Below are 12,632 nucleotides of genomic sequence, written 5' to 3' on the forward strand. Positions count from 1 at the left end.
AGCGGAACCGTAGGTCGGACGACAGAAATGTCTTGTTCTCTGTGGTTCGCCGTGAATCGGCATACATCGGGTAAATGGCCTCTTAAGCACTAAGCACTAGGCATTAAGCACCAGGAGCAACAAAACTGCCAACTTAAGAGAGCAGCCAGATCTGGGCTCGTCACTTTTATTGTTCAGTGAGCTGCGAGATGGACGCAGAAGTCCAGTCGTAGTAATTTTTGGGACTGCACAGATTAAAATGACCAAGCAAATGGGTGCGCCCTCTGCTGCAAGAACGAATAACTAAGGGTATGTTCAAAGTTTTCTGACTTTATCTGAGAAAATATGGTAAGACGTCCTTCACGCGAGAACGTCAGTAACAGTAGTCCTGCGCTTTCTTTCGTCGATTTTTTACATAACGAGATACGAAAGCAATGAGCTAATTACTTTCGCGTCCTTAGTATTTGACCGTTCGAGGTGATGTCCTCTGGTCCTTGTGATATAGAGTTCAAGAATAGTGGTACTGGTACACTGAAAATCCAGCATTGGACTTATCATTAGTTTCCGCTGTTTATCATTCTAACTAGCCGACAGTTCACACTGTCTCATACCGTATCGGGTATATCAACATTGGAGTACGTTTCCTGTTGCTGCACTATCTGACATACACAGCGATGTATATGTTGTCCAAACCACAGCAGAACTGTCTGCAATAAACCCGGAACATGGACGATATTCTGACAATGCGCCACTCTTGTTGTGCAGTAGTACTAACCATGTCATACACAGCATAACTTCGGTGACCTTACGGGAACCGGGACAGCAAGGCCTTCACATAATGCGAACTTGTTCGCCGATGCCATTCTGCCTCATCAGGGTCCGTACAGCCACGGATTGTAAGCCGGCCGATTTGGCCGTGCGGTTCTAGGCGCTTCAGTCCGGAACCGCGCTGCTGCTACGGTCGCAGGTTCGAATCCTACTTCGGGTATGGATGTGTGTCATGTCCTTAGATTAGTTAGGTTTAAGTAGTTCTAAGTGTAGGGGACTGATGACCCCAGATGTTAAGTCCCATAGTGCTTAGAGCCATTTGAACGACTTGTAAACAAAGACGGTACACAAGAGCTGAGTTCTTGTGAATGCACAGTTGTCCGTGTGCCTCGTAGTGATGCACAATAACTCGGAACAGATTCTCCATGCCGGACTGTATCAAAATCATCACATTGATGGAACAAAGCTAAAACAAGTTGACGTTGCGAATATTTTTCACATTAATCAAACTGTTGTTTCCAGACTGTGGAAAAAGTTCCAGGAAACGTATTCAGTGTCAGAACGGCATCACGAAGGCCGCAGACGCGACAGCAGCTCAGGACCGGTACGTAATTATATCTGTACGGAGACACCATATAAACATAGTGACTGCTCTTCGAAACGAGCTTCGAGAAGCCACAAGGGTTACTAAAACGCTATTCACAAATTGCGAATAGGTTTGCATCCTGACGACAGCTCTGTTCACATATGGAGGCGAAAAGGAGAACGCAATCATCCCTCAGTGACTGTGGAACGTCACCAACAATCCGGTGGCTCAATCGTATTCTGGCCAGATACACTAAGTGATCCAAAGCGTACAGACACCTGGCTGAAAATGACAGGTTCGTGGCGCCCTCCATCGGTAACGCTGGAATTCAATATGGTGTTGGCCCACCCTTAGCCTTGATGACAGCTTCCTCTCTTGCAGGCATACGTTCAATCAAGTGCTCGAAGCTTTCTTGGGGAATGGCAGCCCACTCTTCGCGGAATACTGCACTGAGGAGAGGTATCGATTTCGGTAGGTGTTGCCTGGCGTTCGAAAACATCCCAAAGATGTTCTGCAGGATTCAGGTCAGGACTCTGTGCAGGCCAGTCCATTGCAGGGATGTTATTGTCGTGTAACCACTCCGCCACAGGCCGTGCGTTACGAACAGGCGCTCGATCGTGTTGAAAGATGCAGTCGCCATCCCCGAATTGCTCTTCAACAGTGGGAAGCAAGAAGGTGCTTAAAACATCAGTGTAGGCCTGTGCTGTGATAGAGCCAAGCAAAACAACAAGGGGTGCAAGCCCACCTTCATGAAAAACATGTTGTTGTTGTTATGGTCTTCAGTCCTGAGACTGGTTTGATGCAGCTCTCCATGCTACTCTATCCTGTGCAAGCTTCTTCATCTCCCAGTACCTACTGCAACCTACATCCTTCTGAATCTGCTTAGTGTATTCATCTCTTGGTCTCCCCCTACGATTTTTACCCTCCACGCTGCCCTCCAATACTAAATTGGTGATCCCTTGATGCCTCAGAACATGTCCTACCAACCGATCCCTTCTTCTGGTCAAGTTGTGCCACAAACTTCTCTTCTCCCCAATCCTATTCAATACTTCCTCATTAGTTATGTGATCTACCCATCTAATCTTCAGCATTCTTCTGTAGCACCACATTTCGAAAGCTTCTATTCTCTTCTTATCCAAACTATTTACCGTCCATGTTTCACTTCCATACATGGCTACACTCCATACAAATACTTTCAGAAATGACTTCCTGACACTTAAATCTATACTCGATGTTAACAAATTTCTCTTCTTCAGAAACGCTTTCCTTGCCATTGCCAGTCTACATTTTATATCCTCTCTACTTCGACCATCATCAGTTATTTTGCTCCCCAAATAGCAAAACTCCTTTACTACTTTAAGTGTCTCATTTCCTAATCTAATACCCTCAACATCACCCGACTTAATTCGACTACATTCCATTATCCTCGTTTTGCTTTTGTTGATGTTCATCTTATATCCTCCCTTCAAGACACCATGAAAAACATGACCACACCATAATACCACCGCCTCCGAATTTTACTGTTGGCACTACACACGGTGGTAGATGACGTTCACCGGGCATTCGTCATACCCACACCATGCCATCGGATCGCCACATTGTGTACCGTGATTCGACACTCCACACAACGTTTTTCCACTGTCCAATCGTCCAATGTTTACGCCCCTTACACCAAGCGAGGCTTCGTTTGGCATTTACCGGCTTGATGTGTGGCTTATGAGCAGCCGCTTGACCACGAAATCCAAGTTTTCTCACCACCCGCCTAACTGTCACAGTACTTGCAGTGGATACAGATGCAGTTTGAAATTCCTGTGTGATGTTCTGGATAGATGTCTGCCTATTACACATTACGACCCTCTTCAACTGTCGGCAGTCTCTGTCAGCCCACATACGAGGTCGGCCTGTACACATTTGTGCTGTGCGTGTCCCTTTAAGTTTCCACTTCACTATCACATCGGAAACAGTGGACCTAGGGATCTGAACACGTTCGAAATCCGTATGTTACGCGGAGCGCCTCATTCTGCTCTCTAACGATGTCTAATGACTACTGTGGACGCTGATATGGAGTAGCTGGCAGTAGGTGGCAGCACAATGCACCTAATATGAAAAACGGATGTTTTTGGGGTGTCCGGATGCTTTTGTTCACATAGTGTATGCATGGCCGCCGCACACACTCGTTAATTGAAACGAGCAACATGACTGCTGCAGTGTATGAAAACAACATTCTTCGACCCATAGTCAGTGGTTTCGCAGAGACAGTAGGGGAAGGGTTCACACTACAGTATGATAACGCCCGACCTCATCTTGCTCGCAGTGTGTGTCGGTATCTGGCAGGGTGCGGGATCCGAAGAACGGATTGGCCATCATGTTCACTAGACATGGACTGCGTAGAATATACATGGATCTTGCTCAAAGGAGCAATCTGTAGTCGGCAACATCCTCCATTAACGATTGAAGCTTTCTGGACTGCTGCCATTGACGAGAGGGACAATAGGTCTCAGGGGGCCTTCAGTGAGTTGGTACTGAGCATGTCCCTCTGCATTCAAGAGTGCCTGAGTGTTCGTGGATGGTCTACACGTTATTGAACAGTGCACTGAACACACTATTTTGTGTTATGGTACATTGCAACTTTGTTTTTTCGAATAATGTTCCTTCTTCATTTCATAATGGGTTCAAAGAGAACCTTTTCCTTCGCCTAATATTCTGTATTATCAAAACATGCAGTATAAGACATGTATCTCATTTCAAGAGAACGAGTTATATTACGCCTGACACAAACACACACAATATGTATATAAAATATATTAGTCTAGTATGTAACAACAGCAAAACAGAAAGGATACATTGCAACTCATCGGATAGAGGATGCACTGAGTCACAGACGGGCACACTGAAACAGACTGCTAAAATATTTAGGCATCCAGACAAAGTTTGTTCCGGCAAGTTGAAAAAGAGAGGTTGAGGGAGAGAGGCAGATACGCACACGCTTATGATGAACCCCTTCCATCTAAAATTTCTCTCCTTCATACCTCCTCTGTGTTACCACAGATGACGTGTCACTGATCTCATTTGTTACTGAGATTGTAGTACACGCGAGTGCCTATTTCTTCTGCCGCCCTGAGTGGATTGCGTAAGTTGTAATAAATGTCCACCAACCCGCAGGTTTCTACAACAGTTGTCCCCTGCGCAGAAAACAGAACGAGGTCGTGAATCCGTTATCTTGAGGCTGTAAGAAACTCTTAGCAAGGAACTGATATTATGTAATAATTAAATTTCCAATTAGTTTGTTTATATGGAATCCCATTCGCTTTTTATTGGCAGAACACGAGAAACTCCACAATTACATTCCACTTCAGAGTCACAAATAATTTCCATTCTTCAAAAATGGTTCAAATGGCTCTGAGCACTATGCGACTTAACTTCGGAGGTCATCAGTCGCCTAGAACTTAGAACTAATTAAACATAACTAACCTAAGGACATCACACACATCCATGCCCGAGGCAGGATTCGAACCTGCGACCGGAGCGGTCGCTCGGTTCCAGACTGTAGCGCCCAGAACCGCACAGCCACTCCGGCCGGCTTCCATTCTTCAACAAAGTAATGAACTACGTATTTCCGTAATTACTGTCACACTGTTCTCAACTATCCTCCAAGGCTTCCCAACCAGCTCTGATCTTACAACCAAACCACGTTGCCTACCATCCACGTTAGGCGCGATCCGAAGATCACCGAAGTTCTTCGTCTGCCTTTTAGTTTAGTAGTTTTTTATCGTTCTGCTGTTATTAATACTTGTGAAATAATGGAACGATAGTACGCTATTGAGAGATGCTTTAATCTGAAATGCAACTAAATACTCTGTTTAGTTTTCCTAATATTAATAAAAGAAGATTTTGGCGCGCAGGTTCTGAATGCAGCAGCCAGTCGCAGAGAAGGACCACAATATAGGTGGTCTTTCTCGCGATATCCGTACCGAACAAACCAACTGTCATCGGTACCCCACAGCGCATTACATCGTATTGCCACTGCTGCGTTCTCAACCTCTGTAAGAGGAGCTTCTTGTACCTCAATATGATGGCTGTAAAGCCAGATATATTATAGCTTGTGCTTATGTATTTCCTGCTTTGGAAAATATGCCTAAATACTTTAGAAGTCTTTTTCATTATGCTTGTCTCCAATGAAATACCTCCAAGTGGCGAGTAGCATCCTATTCTTTCCCTGACGTAACAGTCGTCAGATCCATTCTCTCTGGTGTTTCGCCAGATATTTGCAATTTCATTTTTTGAGTGTGTAGCGAAACAAATACTGCTCAATCATGTCTCATGCGACATCCAGAGTGGATAGAAAATATTAATCTGTTTCGCCTTACAAACAAAATTATTTCTAAAGCGGAATTCTACGTTCGAATGTCCCTGTTTATACACAACGATAAAACAAATATCGTACAAGACTTAACCTGGGACCGCTCTATTGGAAGGGAACACAAAATTCCGTTTTGAAAATCGTTTTGTTTGTAACGGCACACAAACCGACCGACGATTTCCATGGACACTGGGAGTCGCATGAGAGACATTAGCAGTATTTGTTTGGTATGACTCCAGCAACTCATAGCCAAAACGAAAACGCCACAGAAAAAGTGCCTGACGACTCATCCTGTATATACAGGGTGTAACAGATTAAGTGACTGAGGGCTGTGTACTGAACAAGATTACGTCACTATTTACGTCATTTTCAGACTAATAATTACAGGTCGTGCGTTTTTAGGTTGGGTAGAACCTCCAAGTAGATGTAGCAACATCAAGACATTAGTCCATACTTTCATCTGGCCAGCAGATCGAGTGTTGAAGTGTGGACGCAAAATGGTTATTCTATACTGATAGATGTAATCCAGTTAACGGTGCAGTTATTACTGTGTACGCGACGGGCTTTTAGGATTGTTCAGCTCAGAGAAAAAGCAACCAACACACAGATGTGCGAACATATTGAGGTACCACATACAAAAAGGTCTGCATTTCTACCCCTTTCAGTATATACAGGGTGGTCCACTGATCGTGACCGGGCCAAATACCTCACGAAACAAGCGTCAAACGAAAGAACTACAAAGAACGAAACTTGTCTAGCTTGAAGGGAGAAATCAGATGGCGCTATGGTTGGCCCGCTAGATGGCGCTACCAACTGCGTTTTTTAAAAATAGGAACCCCCATTTTTTATTACCTATTCGAGTAGTACGTAAAGAAATGTGAATGTTTTAGTTGGACAACTTTTTTCGCTTTGTGATAGATGGCGCTGTAATAGTCACAAACATATGGCTCACAATTTTAGACGAACACTTGGTAACAGGTAGGTTTTTTAAATTAAAATACAGAACGTAGGTACGTTTGAACATTTTATTTCGGTTGTTCCAATGTGATACATGTACCTTTGTGAACTTATCATTTCTGACAATGCATGCTGTTTCAGCGTGATTACCTGTAAACACCACATTAATGGAATAAATGCTCAAAATGATGTCCGTCAACCTCATTGCATTTGGCAATACGTGTAACGACATTCCTCTCAACAGCGAGTAGTTCGCCTTCCGTAATGTTCGCACATGCATTGACAATGCGCTGACGCATATTGTCAGGCGTTGTCGGTGGATCACGATAGCAAATATCCTTCAACTTTCCCCACAGAAAGAAATCCGGGGAGGTCAGATCCAGTGAACGTGCGGGCCATGGTATGCTGTTTCGACTACCACTCCACCTGTCACGAAAGTCATGAAATATGCTATTCAGTACCGCTTCAACCGCACGCGACCTATGTGCCGGACATCCATCATGTTGGAAGTACATCTCCATTCTGTCATGCAGTGAAACATCTTGTAGTAACATCGATAGAACATTACATAGGAAATTAGCATACATTGAACCATCTAGATTGCCATCGATAAAATGGGGGCCAATTATCCTTCCTCCCATAATGCCGCACCATACATTAACCCGCCAAGGTCGCTGATGTTCCACTTGTCGCAGCCATCGTGTACAGGGGTATTACAAATGATTGAAGCGATTTCATAAATTCACTGTAGCTCCATTCATTGACATATGGTCACGACACACTACAGGAACGTGGAAAAACTCATAAAGTTTTGTTCGGCTGAAGCCGCACTTCAGGTTTCTGCCTCCAGAGCGCTCGAAAGCGCAGTGAGACAAAATGGCGACAGGAGCCGAGAAAGCGTATGTCGTGCTTGAAATGCACTCACATCAGTCAGTCATAACAGTGCAACGACACTTCAGGACGAAGTTCAACAAGGATCCACAAACTGCTAACTCCATTCGGCGATGGTATGTGCAGTTTAAAGCTTCTGGATGCCTCTGTAAGGGGAAATCAACGGGTCGTCCTGCAGTGAGCGAAGAAACGGTTGAACGCGTGCGGGCAAGTTTCACGCGTAGCCCGCGGAAGTCGACGAATAAAGCAAGCAGGGAGCTAAACGTACCACAGCCGACGGTTTGGAAAATCTTACGGAAAAGGCTAAAGCAGAAGCCTTACCGTTTACAACTGCTACAAGCCCTGACACCCGATGACAAAGTCAAACGCTTTGAATTTCCGGCGCGGTTGCAACAGCTCATGGAAGAGGATGCGTTCAGTGCGAAACTTGTTTTCAGTGATGAAGCAAAATTTTTTGTTAATGATGAAGTGAACAGACACAATGTGCGAATCTGGGCGGTAGAGAATCCTCACGCATTCGTGCAGCAAATTCGCAATTCACCAAAAGTTAACGTGTTTTGTGCAATCTCACGGTTTAAAGTTTACGGCCCCTTTTTCTTCTGCGAAAAAAAACGTTACAGGGCACGTGTATCTGGACATGCTGGAAAATTGGCTCAAGCCACAACTGGAGACCGACAGCGCCGACTTCATCTTTCAACAGGATGGTGCTCCACCGCACTTCCATCATGATGTTCGGCATTTCTCAAACAGGAGATTGGAAAACCGATGGATCGGTCGTGGGGGAGATCATGATCAGCAATTCATGTCATGGCCTCCACGCTCTCCCGACTTAACCCCATGCGATTTCTTTCTGTGGGGTTATGTGAAAGATTCAGTGTTTAAACCTCCTCTACCAAGAAACGTGCCAGAACTGCGAGCTCGCATCAACGATGCTTTCGAACTCATTGATGGGGACATGCTGCGCCGAGTGTGGGAGGAACTTGATTATCGGCTTGGTGTCTGCCGAATCACTAAAGGGGCACATATCGAACATTTGTGAATGCCTAAAAAAACTTTTTGAGTTTTCGTATGTGTGTGCAAAGCATTGTGAAAATATCTCATCAAATAATAAAGTTATTGTAGAGCTGTGAAATCGCTTCAATCATTTGTAATAACCCTGTATTTTCCGTTGTCCAATAGTGCATATTATGCCAGTTTACGTTACCGCTGTTGGTGAATGACGCTTCGTCGCTAAATAGAACGCGTGCAAAAAATCTGTCATCGTCCCGTAATTTCTCTTGTGCCCAGTGGCAGAACCGTACACGACGCTCAAATTCGTCGCCATGCAATTCCTGGTGCATAGAAATATGGTACTGGTGCAATCGATGTTGATGTAGCATTCTCAACACCGACGTTTTCCAGATTCCCGATTCTCGCGCAATTTGTCTGCTACTGATGTGCTGATTAGCCGCGACAGCAGCTAAAACACCTACTTGGGCATCGTCATTTGTTGCAGGTCGTGGCTGATGTTTCACATGTGGCCGAACACTTCCTGTTTCCTTAAATAACGTAATTATCTGGCGAACGGTCCGGTCACTTGGATGATGTCGTCCAGGATACCGGGCAGCATACATAGCACACGCCCGTTGAGCATTTTGATCACAATAGCCATACATCAACACGATATCGACCTTTTCCGCAATTGGTAAACGGTCCATTTTAACACGGGTAATGTATCACGAGCAAATACCGTCCGCACTGGTGGAGTCTTACGTTTGTGACTATTACAGTGCCATCTATCACAAAGCGAAGAAAGTGGTTCAACTAAAACATTCATATTTCTTTACGTACTACACGAATATTGATGTTTATTTTGCGAGATATTTGGCTCGGTCACTATCAATGGACCACCCTGTATAATTAACACCCTTCCCAAAATATACGTGATCTAGGCATAAATGTAAGTTGCGAAATGTAGAAAAACTTGCAGAGGGTCAACGTTTGGTGCAATTGCAAGCAGCTGGCACTCAACAAGTTTACAAATGTTGCACCCAAATAAGCGAAAGGACTCATAACAGTGTTCACTCACCGAAAACAGTAACAACGGAAACAAGTTTAGAAATTGAGCCCATAGTGACTTGAAGTGTGTAACAACCACAAAAAACTAGAAGGAGAAACAGATTGCAGACTGCGATACGATGAAAGAATCCTACAGAAAAAGTTCACGTTAGAAAGAACTGACAAAAACGGCATTTCGCTGTTCCGCAAGAACGACTCAACTGCGAAATTCACCAAACCGACGTTATTGCACCAGTCATCCCAGAAAAAGGTAGCGCATGCAGTGAAATATCGATTGTTATGACTTGGTTGGAAAGAACATTGTCGTAATTGTCAGCTGCATGTTTCAATTTGGTGAGTGTAGTAATGTATCCAGTGAAATAACGACACAAGTTATGAATACTGCGGACTCAGAATCATTTCAACTAAAATCCTTGTAACGACGTAAGTGTACATTGTGTCATTGTTTTCCCGACGTCTGAATAACTTCTGCGTCGTAATTGTTCATAGCTTCATTGCTTCCTCAACTTTTAAATAACTTTTTTGTCATAGCTGTTCTTCGCGTCATTGTTAATGTGAACAAAATGGATTTTTAATACATTTACGTCAATTTAATTTCCGTTTTATAGGGGTAAAAATGAGCAACACACCAAAGAAGATTTTGCGACTTGCTCTTCGAGGGCTAGAGGAGGATAACAAACGGACAAGAGAAGTAAACTGTTCCATAAGTAAACCACAAGCACGGGTGAGCAGTATAGAGCAACAACTACCAAGCCCACACTGTGAAATAACAGACAAGCAAGTGAGTAAGGTGGAACCACAGGCATCATCATCAAAACATAAATCCAAGGTAACACAATTGCCGGAAGCTTCAAAAGTGTATGTGGTTGAAAGGGTAAGTGCGACAAAACCAGTTTTGAAAAGGGTGCCAGTAACATTCCCTTTGCCGAGCAGCACTTCCGATAGCAGTTCAGATTTGTCCCCTGGCTCAAGTGACAATTATCATCCATCAAGCAGCGATGAATCGTCTAATTCCGGTGAAAAAAATCAGTCGTCCTTAAAGAAAAATCTCTCATTAAACAGCCTAAAAAAAGAAATCGAAATGTCAGCAACTGGGGCAGAGTAAGAACCAAAACGTTGAGAAACAGTGAGAAAAGTTGTACATCACGTACGGGTGAAACTGCCAAGGCACAAAGTGGGTGCTCCGTGTACTGATAAATGTATCCTCTTTGTACAAAGAAAGTAACAGAAGACTATAGATGGCAGCTGTTCACTAATTACTGGGCACTGGGATCGTTAAAAAGACAATGGAAGTTTTTAAATACATGCATGAAACGCTCGTCCTCAAATATCATCGCATTACTGCCCAAGAACCTAGAATGCCGAATTGCTTTTTCTACTTGGTGAAAGATTAGCACAAGATTCGTGTGTGCAAAACGTTTCTGATAAACACTTCGGGAATAACCGAAAGGCGAATCCGTACTGTTATAGAAAGCGAAGAGGACTGGGACTAGGATGTCACCTGTGGACAAAAGGGGAAATTATGGAAAACACCATAAGACTGATCCAGAAATCTTGGAGTCAGTTAGGAATCACGTAAACTAAATTCCCCATGTTGAGAGTCACTATGTAAGAAGTGACACAACAAGAGTATTCATCGATGGTGGCTTATCGATCGCAGAAATGCACAGAAATTGCTCTTCAGAGCTATCTTCCGCCAACCTGCCAGCTGCGAATTATGACGCCTACGCGCATATATTCAATACCGAATTTAACATGGGATTTTTTGTTCCAAAGAAGGATCAGTGTGACCAATATGAAGCTTACAAAAACGCTACATATGAAGACAAGGCAAAGCTACAAGAAGCATTTCAAGAACATCAGGAAGAAAAAGAACTGAGTCACATAGTACAAACTTGGATAAGAAGTTGGCTCAAAATAAGAAGATAGAACTAGCTGTTTATGATTTGCAAACTGCCTTACCGGTACCTACGGGACAAACATCTGCCTTTTTCTACAAGTCGACGCTCAACTGTTACAATTTTACAGTAAGTGTCCATACATACTTTTTTTCACTATTATTACTCTTGAAGTCTGTTCTGCTTATTTTTGTTGTTTGTTGCAGGTCGCTGAGATTGGAAAGGACAAAACTACTTTTTTTTTCCACGAGGACATTGGAAACAGAGGCGTGGTAGAAATAACAACTTGTGTCTTACAACATCTTGAAGAGTTATCCAAGAACCTTTCTGGGATGGATGTCAGATTTTACTCCGATAATTGTGGAGGGCAACAGCAAACAAGTAAGTGCCATAAACTCAGACTGTGATTCGCAGAAATCATGCGACAAAATGTTTCTATTGTAAAAATCAGATTGATTAAAATGTTCATTCTCTTCTATTTCAGGTAGATGATAGCAACATATTTGTATGCAGTACAAAGGCTGGATATTCGGTCCATTATGCACAAGTATTTGATTCGTGATCACACCCAGAAAGAGGTAGACACAGTTCACAGTACCATCGAGAGCAGTTAATAGTGTTATGAAGTCAGGGCCAATTTATGTTCCGGATCAATGCAAAAAAGAAGGGAAGTCTGCTACACCTTAGAGTAACGAGTTTTTCAGATTTCAATGACATTAAAGCTTTGCATGATGAGATGGCTCCTTACATGGTCAAGGATGTTGACAGGAGTATTTTCAAAGTGTCCGAAATTAAATTATTTCGATGTGAAAAGGGAAGTATCGTGTTTCAGTATAATAAAAACTACAAACAGTCCGAGTGGGGACAAGTTCAGTTCAAAGTGAGAAAAGGGCGTTTAACAGAGAATGTAGATGGGAGTAATTTGGATCTGAAACCTGCTTATACTACAAAAAAGAAGCTCTCAGGAAACAAAATTCAAGATTTAAACAATTTGGTTAACAGCAACATCATTCTTAAATATTACAAGGCTTTCTCCTGTTATGGTTCTCTTTCCATATAAATGTAATTTGTTACTTTTATGTAATTTGGAAGTTCTTTATTTCACTTAGTATATGATTTTATGTCAGTTATAAGA

The 12,632-nt window shown here is 43.1% G+C and overlaps 1 protein-coding gene across 1 annotated transcript in view; it reads right to left on the reverse strand.

The window, feature by feature from the left end:
- The window catches only part of LOC126100865 (hydroxyproline dehydrogenase-like), a 163,707-nt gene that overhangs the window by 42,498 nt on the left and 108,577 nt on the right, over positions 1–12,632 (reverse strand). The gene's annotated exons all lie outside the window — the stretch shown is intronic.

This window comes from Schistocerca cancellata, chromosome 9, assembly GCF_023864275.1.
Source record: "Schistocerca cancellata isolate TAMUIC-IGC-003103 chromosome 9, iqSchCanc2.1, whole genome shotgun sequence".
Taxonomy (NCBI): domain Eukaryota; kingdom Metazoa; phylum Arthropoda; class Insecta; order Orthoptera; family Acrididae; genus Schistocerca; species Schistocerca cancellata.